Source organism: Hylaeus anthracinus, unplaced genomic scaffold (assembly GCF_026225885.1).
Source record: "Hylaeus anthracinus isolate JK02 unplaced genomic scaffold, UHH_iyHylAnth1.0_haploid 11989, whole genome shotgun sequence".
Lineage (NCBI taxonomy): Eukaryota > Metazoa > Arthropoda > Insecta > Hymenoptera > Colletidae > Hylaeus > Hylaeus anthracinus.
In genome coordinates, this window is record NW_026534337.1 from 5,936,394 (window position 1) to 5,950,865 (window position 14,472).

At 32.7% G+C, this 14,472-nt stretch overlaps 1 protein-coding gene across 1 annotated transcript in view; it reads left to right on the top strand.

The window, feature by feature from the left end:
- LOC128888013 (band 4.1-like protein 4) overlaps positions 1-14,472 on the top strand; it is a 128,242-nt gene that overhangs the window by 98,933 nt on the left and 14,837 nt on the right. The window lies entirely within an intron of this gene.

The following is a 14,472-nucleotide window of genomic DNA, read 5'->3' on the forward strand; positions in this document are numbered from 1 at the left end:
GATAGGTTAGATAGTCTAATATTTTATTTTGTCATTTCAAAAAGATTCATTTCGAGAGTACATTTCTTTATCGCCTCAAAAAGTATTGCTAGACGAATTTTTTTTTATTATTCAAGTCCAAGTGAAACTCTAATATTAAGAGTTATAACTGCTAGAAGATTATAGTTGATATTCCTGTCTTTTCAATAATGAAGATACTACGTAATTAATAAACTTAGTGAAGATATTGCTGGAAAATCGTGCATTAACCCTTCATTCTTAAAACTCGATGAAATATTCCGTTATTATTTACAAATATTATAATACAAGTATGCATAAAGGGCATAAATTATCAATTAATTCGCAGTACTGATAGTTATGAATATAAAACAAAAACATTTACAACATGTACGAGTCAGAAACTTCAAAGTACTTCAGCTTCATGAACGAATATGAATATTATAAATAGAATGCGGATTTCATGCGTTTATGATATAAACTAATATAATAAATACATGTTAAATATAACCAAAAGGTATGTGCACCTATGCAAAACGAAATGACATTATTATTATTATCATATTAATTGTACAATACATTCAGCAAACATTATGTACATATATTTTGTGTGTTTTCCATATTAACGTACGTCATAAATGCATAAAATCCACAGTCTAATTATAAATAATATATATAAATTATCTCTTTCACGAAGAACGTTAAGTAGCCATAAACGATTTACAATGTATCACACGTTGAAAGGATGCAGGTGTACTTAAATTGCATCACGTAATTGTATAATCTCTGCTAAAAAAGTAGGAATACCTTGTGTCATCGGGTCCACATTGCTCACATTACAAACGTATAATTTTCCGAACAAATGCATCATGCGCTATGCTAGGAAAGTGAACGTAGAGAAGCGCAATCAATCAGACGGTTAATGTTCGCCCGATTTCTTTTCGCAACGAAGCTTCCCTCAGCCACCTTGACGCGGAGATTATTACTGTTTCTAATGAACGTTATGATTAAAATTGGTGGCTTTAATTAAATCCAAGGATATTAATCATTTCAAGGTCAAAGAAAGCCAGACTAGACACGGAAGAGCGAGGGCTGGAAATAACGTTGCTGAATTAACGCTCAGTTTCGTACGCGTCTGTCTGAAAGCAGGATTAATTTCAGAGTTTTGTGGGTAATTAAAATATATTTAATTTGAATTTAATGCATTTAATTTAAATTTGATTCTATTATCAATAAAACTCGTGTCTTTAAATGTATCTTCCAAGCATCTTTTTCAATTTAATTTCCTTGCTATATACTTGTAATTTAACAAGATTTATTTATGGTCCCTTTTGTTTGCATAAATGTGACTTTAATTACGTATCCTTTTTTTAATTCATTAAGGCGGACTTCTAAAAAAAAAAAAAAACACGTGACCTATTAAATGAAAGCATTACAGTAATTACTTCATGTCACTTTAGTAATAAACTCTTACTGGTTGTATCAAAGAGTATAAAGTTTTAGTGAATTTGTATATGAATATAAATTAATCTATATATATAAATTTCTTTCGACTATGATACCTCATGTCAAAGGATAGTAGATGAAGACAATGTTATCTTTTTTTGTCTAGAATATCAAAATAGCATGCAGAACGTTTAGTTAGTTTTTGAATAATAGATATAGTAACATATGTTTTAATTTCTTTTAAGTAATTGGCTATAATAACGCAAGCTCTCTTTAAGAAACGAATTTCTTGAAAAAAACTAAGTCTAAGAATATTTGCAACAAACGTACGTATTAGAACAATATCTGATAAAAATAATATCTGATTAAAATATTAGAAAATGTTCAGGCAACGTAATAAAAGTTCGTAAAATAAGCATTCCGTAGTTGTCAGCATTCAAATTCTTAAAGCCTCTTTTGGAAAACTCTTTACAACAGTAGACTGGAAAAGCAAAAGTGTACTGAACAAAAACCAGGATGTAAACATTCTCGTAGGTGAGAACAAAGTGGACGAAAAGTATAATTTTCTGGAAGAAAAGAGAATTAAAAGAAGGACGTACTTGCGAGAAGAACGTGCAAATAGGATATCCCGATGTGGCGCAAAGGAAAATCGTTTAACCAAGTAATCTCGGCAAGACAATTGCGAGCATAAACCTCAAATGACCCCCGAGTGCTCATCCCTCATTAAACGCGCCACTACAATTCTGAAAATGAGCCGTAACTCCTTTTGTTTCACTGCCAACAATTTCCTCGCACTCGCGTCTTCCGGTACAATTCTTACCCGCGAGTGTCCTTGAACGTTCACAAACATGCAAAGGAGTCGTTCTGGTTTCTCTTGGACATATTATGCGAAAAATAGACCGGAATTCGTTGTATAATACATCCTTACAAAATCTTACACTCGATCTCGTAAAACAGGTTTTGCGTAATTATTGACGGTGTCTTGGCCATTAATTAATAACGAGATTCCTCTGGGCAAGTTTGATCGTTTAAACCTAGCTTGGTGTCAACGATCTCTTTTAAATCGTATGCGTGTTTTAATACAGGCGATCTTTTTCTACAAACGTACTGTGATAACTAGACAACGGATTTTTACGCAAAATAAAATCTTTGCAAACGTACATATCTAAATAGGAATATATTTTACTCTGCAAATATTATAATACGAACTTTAATTTCAGTATTTCTTTTTGTATTATTGCATACTGTATGCATTTTGTAGTTTCATGCATATTCAAGTTTCCTATAAAAACGTAAAAATTCGACGTCTAATGATATCCTTGATTTTTATCAATTCAGTAACATAATAGTCAATTTTAATAGGAAAGGGGGAAGTTTTTATAGAGACCTGATCAATCATGTTTTATTAGGAATTTATAATAAAATAAAGTAGATACAAATATTAGCAATCAATCTTGTATGTGTACAAATTAAAGGATGGTAGTTTTGCAAACTCCAGCAAGCTTATTATTTTATTTGTCATTGCATCAGTTTATATATTAATTTAGTAGATTCATTTATATGATAATTTATTAGATTGAATAGTAAAGTTTGCAAATTATGAAGATGGCTCTAAAATAAAACATTTAAATGCAAGATAAATAACAGTTTATTTTTCCGAGACTGGATTTTATTTTATTTATCATTGGATTTCTTCATATATTAATTTAGTAAGTTCTGTCTATGTAATCGTTCAGTACATTGAAATGTAATATTTGAAAAATTCTGAAAATGATTCTAAAAAAAAACATGTAAATGTAAAGTGGATAATAGTTTCTTGAGACTGCTGTTATTTATCATTACATCCCTCTATATATTAATTTCATAAATTCTTTTTATATGCTATTTTGGTAGATTGAATGATAAAATTTGCAAATTCCAAAGATAGATTTAAAATAAAACATTCAAACCTAAAATAAATAATAGCTTGTTCGAGACTGCAAAATTGTCATTCCATCATATACAATAGAAACCGTTTCGTTCGAATACAATCGAAAAGTATTGCTGAAGCTCTCAGCTAATAGAGTTACTTTCTTACATCAATCAAAGAACATTTTAAAATTTGCTACATAGTCAATAAAATTTCATAAATGAATACTGCTTTTATATTCAAATGCAGTCGTTCGTTTCAAGTTGGAATTAGATTTGTCTAAGTGCCACGTGTAGAATCACTCTTCAAACATCTATGGTTTGATCTGTCTCCACGAGTCAATTCACATGAACAGCGTTTCAGAACAGTACTCGGTGCGTGTACGCCTTTGAAGTTTGAGGAAACCAATTAATTAAGCTAACACATACAATCAGCTTAGAATCTGGAGTTTCTAGTCGGTACTGATCGATATATATTTAATGGATTACTAACCACCGGTAATTAATAGCGAAAATTGTCAGAAGGGTCTACATTTTAAACTCTAAAGTCTTTCACATAATTAACAACACGTAGAGCTGATCTCGTCGAGAAGACTCGGTTCCCCGAGAGATTCTCGCGACTCCTTAACCTCTTTTCATGCACTTCCGCATACGTATACGTTTTTCATTTATTTAAAATGCGCATGAAAGTAAGGCGCGAATAAAATTTAGCTGCTTAGTTTTATTAAAAATTATTTTATATCGAGATTAAATTATGACGGAACGTTTCGATTCCTTACGGGTTTATTTTTAATTGTTTTTGTGAGGGGATGAAAGGATTTTATTCTATTCAGTAAAGTACAAAATGTATTTTATAATAATTGTAAATGTGTGATCACATGTAGCGTCGTACCTGGACATATGGATTACGTGTTGTTAATTTATGAGATAGACGTAATACGCATAATTTGGTTATGACAATATGTAGATATTGTCAAAAACATAATTTACGAATGAAAGGAATAATTATAGTAACATTTTCAATGATTTACAATTTAAAAGTAGATTAATCACGCGTGTCATTATAGCCAGAAGAAATTTAAAATATGAGGAATAATGTTTCGCTAAATATTAAAAGATTCTTTTCTTTTCGTTTGGCATATTCCATAATTCTATAGTATAAGGAGATATTTTTATATCCTTAATCGTTATTCTGAAAACAATTTATTTCTTTGAATTTATATTAATGTATCTTCATGTAGAGCTGTTTCCTCGTATAAATTATGTTTCTCTGCTACATAATTCTATTTAATTTTTGAAAATGTTAGTAATATCATTCCTATTATTTATATATTTAATTCATTTTTATTTCGTTGTTACCATAGATTTCAATCCAAAATGTTTTAAAAGATCATTATCATGTCAAGTACATCATCATCATGTATTTTAGTATATTACAAAAAATAATTCGACCCTATAGAGGTTAAGTGTCTCAAAGACATAAAGATGGATTAATACCTATTAATGTGTCGTCTCGATTTTTCTAAAACGATTACAGTAACAAGATCAATGGGCCGTTCAGGGCTATATAAAATCCGCCTCTACTACACCATCCTTCGTTATTCTCTCATCATTTTTCCCAGGTTACTGTATTAGATTGTGCTAGGTCGTTATAGCTCTCGTCTTTTCACGCACACCTGCAGACACGCAATCTCAGTCTTTTAACCTTCTGCGATCGGTGTCGAGTGAGACTCGACAGCACTGGTTGTCACAGCAGCTCGTCGTCGAGTGTCACTCGACTATTTTGTCCCTTCTCATATTGACTGCAGCGTGCTAGACAGTAGCCTTAGTCGCTCTTATGCGCCAGTGTTAAAGGTACACCGTGATTAAACAGGTTGGAAAATGTAAGGGATTATATATCGATGTTGAAACGTAATCAGCTTTGTTTCCCAGATTTAAAAAATATTTAGACCTCCTTTTATAGAATAAATAATTTTAAAACGAAGTAAATGTAAGAGAGATATTATTAATTTATAGAAATGATAATTTTTGTAAATCTAGGATTTAATTTTATCAAATTAGTTAAGGCTTTGCACTTCAAAAATTTGTTTGATATGAGCAAAACTAGCAATTACTAATTTCTGAAAATTAACATTGAAGCTTGTTGTTGTTAATTAAAATTCATTGTTTGTTAACTAGTTAAATTATTCCTTTCGTTGAATTTAAATGAAACTAAATGTTTTGTTCATATACATTAGTAATACATGTTTCTTTTTAAAATAAATAGTATATAAAGGGGTTTCTAATAGGAGTTTTAGACTTTTGTATTTTAATGATAGCGTACGCCTCTCAATGTAGTTGCGATGGACACTCAAACATCATCTTTCACGTTTACTTACATAATGATATACATTTTGTGTTTGATTAAAAAGTAGAATCCTAGAATCCTTTTTAAAAAACTCTTTATGTTTTCGAAATCAGACTTCATAAAATGTAAAGACTAAAAATGGATATAACAATAACCGAGAAAATTATAGTATCTTTGGCACAACTAAACCGATTCTTAAAATTGTTTAAGGAATAGAAAGCTACGATATCCGCGAGTAACATAGGCTATATTTCATTTTGATAAAAATAAGCTTTTAATAAATCTCAAAATAAAATTCTAAATTCTAAACAAATCTCTAAATTCAGAAATCTCAAAATTAGTCAAAGTTGAGGCAAAATATGGATTGTATCCTATAATTTATACAGTGCCTTAATCTTCTTAACCGTCTGATAAAGCATTCAACAAAAAATATAAACAATCACGTGGAATTTCGATCAAGTACCCGACACTCAATATTAATCGTAATTACAGTTTCATCTGTACGAACGACGTTTCACGTACACCAACCTAATAAAAAAAAAAAACGGCGCTTTGGACTCCCAAGCAGCCACGCATCGAAACTGAGGGTCATTGCACGGTGGTCGTTACACTTGCTCGGTTTTTTTCACAAGCATACTGACGCATTACCGCGAATACTCGCGTTGCACGACGAGCCCGAGCAGTAACGCCCGATAAGGTTTTACGCAGCGAGAATCGGCGAGTCTAGAATCCCCCCGGTGGTTGTGCATCGAAGTAGACGGAACACAGAGCGGCTCGGTGGGCTGTTTGTTCATTTTTATCGCGATAATGCAGCGTTTTATTCCGCGACCCGCGAACGTCGAGACAGCGCGAGGTGGAAAATTTCACGGGGCAACGCCTAACGCTCGTGTACGCTTATTTCCGACTCGAGGGAGTCTAAACAAAATTGCATAGTCGGTGCCACATTATGCGCCCACGCCCGCCCGAAGCCGACACGACGAAATTACGCCTTTCCGGCGAACGCGCGAAGAACGACCTCGATGTTTCAGCGAAATTTTGAGGAAAAGGTCGAAGAACGGCCATGGGTGGATCTATCACTTCAGGGAGAAGTTCAGGGATATTTTGCGATGGTGTTCGTGGATGAGTTCATCGGCAAGACAATATTAGGTACTAGGAAAAGTTCGTGTGGAACATTTTTTTTTGGAACACAATTCAAATACATTAGAACATTTTTAAAACATTATTTAACACTAAACCTACCTCAGTCAAATGACCGTTTTCTAACTTTTGTGTGGTTTCTTAAAATAGGTAAATTGTATAGAATTGTTTCGTGTATTATTCAATTTAGTAACGAGTGAGGCAATTTTGTTCGTAATTATAAAAGACATTTTATTTAATCGATCGAGGTAAAAATAGGCACCAATAAAATGTCGGTAGGTTTAGTGTTAACGAAGTGTTTGCCATTTATTTGTATGACTTTTTTCCATCGTTCTTCGATCTTATATGTTCCTTTTTTGTAAAAAATCGCGAGGTTTATTAATTAAAATAAAGTAAAATAAAATAAACTAAAACAAGGAAGGTTGACAATAATTAATATTGCAAATATGAAAAAGGAAATAAAAAATTCTAAGCTTGTAATAATACACAGCATTCTATAATTTATAAATAACAATTCCAAAGGAAACATATTAACCAAGACCAACGATTTGAGTCATAAATATAACGAGAATATAAAAATAGGTCTGTCTCATCATTAACCACAGAAATTGAATGTCGATGTTCCATAAACGTATTAAAAATGTTAATGTAAATCTCAGCCTCGCCATTAACTACCACTATTTGGTGTTGTTCCATAAAAGTTCCAAAAACATGAAAATAGGTCTCCGTTTCACTATTAACCGCGCATTTATTCAGTGACGATTGTCTGATAAAAGCAATAACACCATTGTGTTTGTAATCTGGGATATCACAGGAGAGAAACGGTGCTTGCACCGAGAGGAACACTTCTCGAAAGTCTTTTCCTGCGAGGGTTAAAGTTTTCTACAAAGGTACGATCAGAGAAAAGCGATTTAAAAAGATCGTGGAAGCTTTGCACGGCACGTGATTTCAATTTCGCTGGCGAAAAGAGACCCTCGCATGGACGGTAACGCGTTAAACTTTCCCAAGGTACTTTCAACTTCTTTTCCCTTTCAGACTGTTATTTCTATTTCGAAATACCTCGGTCGGAACATTGATCAAATCGGAGAAGTAATCATGCTTTGCGAAAGAATCTGCTCGCGCTTATTCACCTTTTTACTTGTTCCTGCCTTCTACGTAGAAGACATTGTTCGTATATTGTTCGACATTCTTCTGTATATTCGAAGAACTAAGTAGACTTTCCTTTGTCGTTGAAATGCAGGGAGTTATTAGGAGTATTTGTATTAACTTAAATATTAACTACAACTGTGTATGATATAAAGGAATTTCTAAATTTCTAAGTAGCGTTAGAATTTTGTTAATTAGTAAAGCGCAAATGGAGTAAAACATATTTGACTTGTTTTAATTTTAAATAAAAGTACACACGGTGCAAGATACTGATACATGTTTTTTGTTATTAAAAACAAAATCCAGGCATCCACTTTAAAAACTCTTTATTTCGGGCGATGATTATTGATAAATAAACATACAGTATTAAATAAGCTTTTGATTAATGCACATTTCACGTCGTATCTATTATATCATTTCATATCATATTTATTATGTACATATTTTGATATCATGTATTGCATAGTATTCAGATATTTTATATACAATATTATTAACACTATTTAGTTCAATATAAACACGCGCATACATATGTAACATAGTTTAGACAAATTTTTAATTGAAAAAAATCGTTCGTACCATTAATTCTTTGAATGCGAAGGGCGTATATATACTCTCTCGAGAAAGGGGCACAGAGGAATGTTTATATTCATTAAACCAATTTATGAAAAAATATCAGCTTATAGAGAATTATAAGATGAAACTTTTTTATATTAACAGTTTATTCATAGGACGCTTAGTTTCGAAAATAAAAATTGGAAAGTTAAAAGACCTTTTTCCTTAAAATTCAATTTTTGCAGTAAACTTCTATGTTTTCAATTTTTATCTCTGAAACTAAACGTCGTATGAATAAACTGTAAATATAAAAAAGTTCCGTCTTATCATTCCCTATAAGCTGATATTTTTTTTAAATTCGCACCTCTACGCCTTTTAGAATTTCCAATAAAAATCATATCTCGGTAAAAGGGTTAACTGCCACTTTCATTTTACAAATAATAAATTCTCTTAATTTTATGAACATTTTTGTTCAGATTATTTCTGTATTATTATTGCCTCGTATCTACAACTATCTCTGCAGAACCAACCAACGAATTTGATATAATCTTGTTCGTATAGATAATACCTAGTAACGTGTTATTACCAGCAGAAATTAATAAATACACCATTCACCATTATTTCGATACTAAAAAACTTCTATCAGTAGAAATTACTACATTTTTCACTTACCATTTGATTTTTATCCGCGTCTCGGTGGCAAAGACGGCTTCTAGCCGGGCGGAAGGAGGCCGCAGGTCCGCACGCGTTAGTTATCTGCTGCTGAGATTCAAAGTCATGCAAATAGAGAAAGGGCGGGGGAGAGAAAGATACGGTCGTGTTTGCGTCTCATCGCCGTCAAAAGAGACGAAATGAATGCCCTTTCTTCTTGGTCAGTCCCAAGCCCGTTGACAACGAAACGTGGAGCTAGAGGAGAGAAAGAGAAACACGCGGACCGAGTGGAAAAAAAATGAGAGAGACATGAGAAAGAGACACGGCACGCGTTTTGCTTCGCGAAATGGAGATAAACTTCGCTGAATGCGCGTGCGGTCCGCCGTGGATGAGATCACCGCGGGAGGATGGATTGCAACATCTTAAGCAACATAATTTCACGTGTTCGACTTTCCTGTTCGCATTTCTTTTCCACCTTTCCGTCGTGCAAATAAACGAATCCTCGGTGTTGCGCTCTTTTCCTTGATGCGTCGCGGATACACGGTGGGACAAAGGAGGATTTGCACAATTGACATTTTTTTTAACACATTCGCGATCGTTGACGTGAATTCTCGTCACTTTAAATTCTATTCCTGGTTGTATATTATCTACCTTACTAGCAAGTGTACGAATTATGAAAATCTTTTTATTTTATACGCTACATATTTACAACATTAAAGATAATATTTACTTCAGAATTTTATTATTTTCGTGAGTGTTCGGTATTGGAAACGTAAAACAACTGCCGGTCGCGAATGTGCTAAGATAACTGCTTGCAAAGATGTAGTATACTTGTATAACATAGAAATTTGAGTGCTTTATTATACACAGAAATAATATGTTGACTTAGAAATGACTTAACATTTGAAAATAATGCGAAGAAAGTATTTGCACACTTACTACTGTAAGTAAATTAATATTTCTTTAACCAAACATACTGTCAAACAAAGGAAAGAATAGTTCTTATGTATAACGTGTCTCAACCCCCTTAATGTAAATTCTCTAGAAAATGTGTGGCATATTTTATACTTGCAAATCAGGAATAGAAGAATAAAATCAAAATGATTTAAAAATCCTTCTTATCGAAGTATGGTCATCAATTTTGCGTCATCATACAAGAAAGTTTATAAAGTTCATTGCAAAAAGACTAGGGGCGATTCTTGAAGTAAAAGAGATGTATACAAAATATTGAAAATATATATAGCTCTAAAGAAATTTAATAAATTTATTATGACGTAAATTATTAACATTTTTGAATTAGCATACTACTTTTATGACAATGAAGCACTAAAATATGCCCATTACCCTTATGTACAACTTCTTTGAATACCATTTTTAAAAAATTGAATTTGCAAATACTTTTTTGCATCAGTGTATCATTCCCCAGCATGGTGGAGCTGGGAAGTTCTTTATAATGGATCGTAGCGCCGTATAATTTAGCAACGGGTGAATGGAAATGGTGAATAACTGTCGTGGAATATGGAAAACGCAAACAAGAGGTGGAATCTTGACCGATATTTATATGCATCGTTATAATGTATGTTGAATAGAAAATGGGAATGAAAGATGAAGAAAAGAAAGGCAGTACGATATCACAGTTTCCTTTCATCGACGTATACCTTTTTCAAATTGTTCACTGCACGTATCAAATTCAAGCAATGTAGGCAGAGATGATGGAACTTTATTCGAATAATAGGTGACGAATAAAAACTCTGCACAGCGATTTATTCGCTGCATGCATCTGAATGAACCTGTCATTTGAGTGATTCCTGACATTTTTTAATTCGTGGTACAGTTTAAAAGAAGAAGGTTCTAAAAAGGCTCGCGTTGTTACAATTTAGAGAGGAAGAACCTGGTTATTAGTGGCTGACGGTTGTTTATACAAATTAATATTTTCACATATAGAAGAACAGAAATGGAATTCACGCGAAAGTATATCTTATGTTCTAATTAGCATAACATGGATATTATTGTTGATATTTTACATATTTTTGCATTTATGTAGATTCTCATGCAGTCATTTGCCGTAAATATATAAACATATGTAGTCTATTAATTACAGTAAAAATATTATTAGCTATTTAAGATACTTTTTAGATGTCATTAGGAATTTTGTTAATATAGTTTGATGTAGAAGGAATACTCTGTTAAAATTAGAATTAACTTATACAAGTATAATATGTACATTTACAACATAGTACTTCCTGTGTCATTTTCTTTAAGGAAAAGAAATTTAAATAAACTCTTTTATTTTCTACAAATTAATGCAAGTGAAAAAGAATGTTAATTATATTAACAAATTACATTTAGCATTCATTTATTTAAATTTTAATATCAATACATTACACTTTATACATTATAATAATGAAAGTATATTAATATTGATAATTAATTTCCTTTCTAAAGAAGGTCATTAATTTCGGTTGTAACATTATCAGTAATTAACACATTGCTGACCGGTCACGAGTAAACTCGTGTTCGCACTTCCATTATCTATTTCAATTTGTGAAACCCAGAGTCATATAAAATATTGCAAAAGCTTTGTTCATCGTGTTATGTATGTAAAATATTTCATTCTAATTCATTATGTTGGTGAAATATAAATCAAGTTTATTTATGATGTCGCTTCTGTGTAAAAATGCCGGTCAACAGTGTGCGAAGAAAGAGTATTGCTTGCTACGACCTTTTCTCAATTATTCTCTGAAATTCAGCTAAAATCCAAAAATCCACAGACAATACAATCGACCATGTCGTTAAATTATTATTATATAATTTCATTTTTAACAAAGGATCATGACGTTCATTTAATTTACTTTTAATATCAACACATTACATCCTATACATCATCACGATAAAACTATATTAATATTAATGATTATTGTCATTCCTAAGTAAGGCCATTAATTTCGGTTGCAACATAGTCAATAACTGAAAAGTATTGCTAGCTGCTACCCTATTTAAATTATTTTCGAAAATTCAGCTAAACTCCAAAAATGCACAGAAGGAGAGGTTTAACTAAATTATCACAAATAATTTCATTTTCAGCAATGGATTCGTAATGTTAACAAATTGTTGGAGCGAAAATGGTATCGCGTTTCCCTTGCTCCTAAAGTGAGGCAAACGAACGCAACTTCTGGTTTCCTGCTGGAAAAAAAGTTTCATCGTTATGTTGGATATGTAATTACATACTTGTTCAGAGTCGAAAAGTACTTTCACGGGGAGACGTTTTAACGGGCGGGTATTAATCAAGTGGTCAACGTGGATGGTTACTTTTCACCGTGATTTCTGCGTTCTCGGTGACATATCTATGCCGTTTCTAGCAAGGTAACGCGTTTTCCTTTCGAGTGGCGAGCCCTTTGCCACGGGATCGGCAAATATTGACGTTCAACCCCGGAAATAAGTAGAACGGCCGGTTGCTGCGTTCTATTTTCAAATGGATATGGACCCTCGACGGTGAAAGCGTTGTCCAGTTCTTCCTGGAGATCTCAAACAAGATAGCAGGAAAGCTTTGAGCGCAACGCCATTACAACGGGCGACGAAATCACCTTGGGCATTCTTTCTTCTCGGAAGTCTCTCGAGCAGATCCCATTATTCCTGCGCATTTCCTTGCCCAGCACTCTTTCACTCGGGTAGACTCATTTTTAGGGCGTTGTTTCATTTCGTGAATTAATTTAGTTTCATCGTTTCTCGAGACCTTCCAACACCCCCCACGCCACCGCGGGGCCGTACGATGGAAATTCGAAGACGCTTCATCGAGGCTCGGATAATGGGATCGTACCCCGAAGCTTCATTGTCTTCTACGTTTATTATTGTTCTATTATCTGCCGTTCTTACGCCTGGTTTCTCTTACTTGTATGCAGTGTAGCCGCTTTTAGCGCATAGAAATGGCTACTGAATGTACATTCACCGATGAAAGTTAAAGAATTTTTTATTCAAGTGCTAATTCGTAGTCACAGGCTGGCTTTTTAACGTTTGCTAATTTTTAATGCATTATTTATGGTGCTGTACGCATCAAATCGTGAGAATTATACAAAAAACAAGGTATTAATGTAATTTATTTCTTAAAGTTTAGAAATGTAACTAGCTTAAGTGGACGTAAATCAAAAGGTAAATTTTAAACATTGGGTTCCTCCAAATTGTGTTTTATTTTATTGTCTTGAAGATTGTAACATATTATTTTAAATGCACAATTGATTTATATTGATAAAAAGAATTATACTTTGAAAAAATAGATAGCGAGAATGTGACTTTAGAGGCTTTACAGGGTTGTGAAGGGTTAATTTTACTTTGACATGCTAAAATGAAAATGTTTGATCGTGAATTTTTTTCTTAAACACTGTTAATAATATCCTTTTCAATATTTTCGCATTTATTCATACATATTTTACCCAAAATCAAAATGAATGGCAATCCTACTCTTATTTTCAAATGACTTATGTCTAACCTTAATTGGCCAATTCACAGATTAGACTATCAAATTCTGTCTAAGTGAAAATTAAATCTTATTATCAAGTATTTATTCAAATGTAGCTGCTCATATAAAAAGGTGGCAGTGAACAAATTAATTTAATTTCGATGTTTCATTTGTTTAACCCTAAGTGATGTAAAACGACCAGATTTGGCATTTCATTCTTGACTTGCTTGTAAAGCATACCCAGGAGACTGCCTTAAGGGCGCGATACGATGTCGAGAGTGATTGGCATAAACCGCATTCCGGGGATATTAATTAGTCGGTATTCCTGCACATGCAACCCATATTGCATTTATAACGAGCAAGATCGTTCATGAAATATGAAACTTTGATGGGGATATACAGCTGACTGGTATCCATTATTAGTATTTATCAATGATTCCACCGTGGAATCTTGTTTAATAGCCAAACATAATTTGTATTACGATGAAATACGCCAAAGAAACAGCAACAGTACCATTGAATAAAATAGAAACGCCAATTTGCAAAATACACAAAAAACAACATCAAATAGGAATTGAGCTGAACTAGGATCTTGGATAAAAAAAGACCAAATATAAACATTTCTAGTTCTGTTCCCATCCCATTTACGACTTGCCAAGACAATAAACAACATTTACCAATAATTTATTAGGTGTAAAAATGAATTCTGTGCCTTTACATTCATATATTTATAACTCAAGTAGAAATATTTACTCATCATTTTGTCGCATTAAGTCTCAACCTGATGGCCATTATAATATACAATAATCTTCGGAAATGTACATCTAGCATA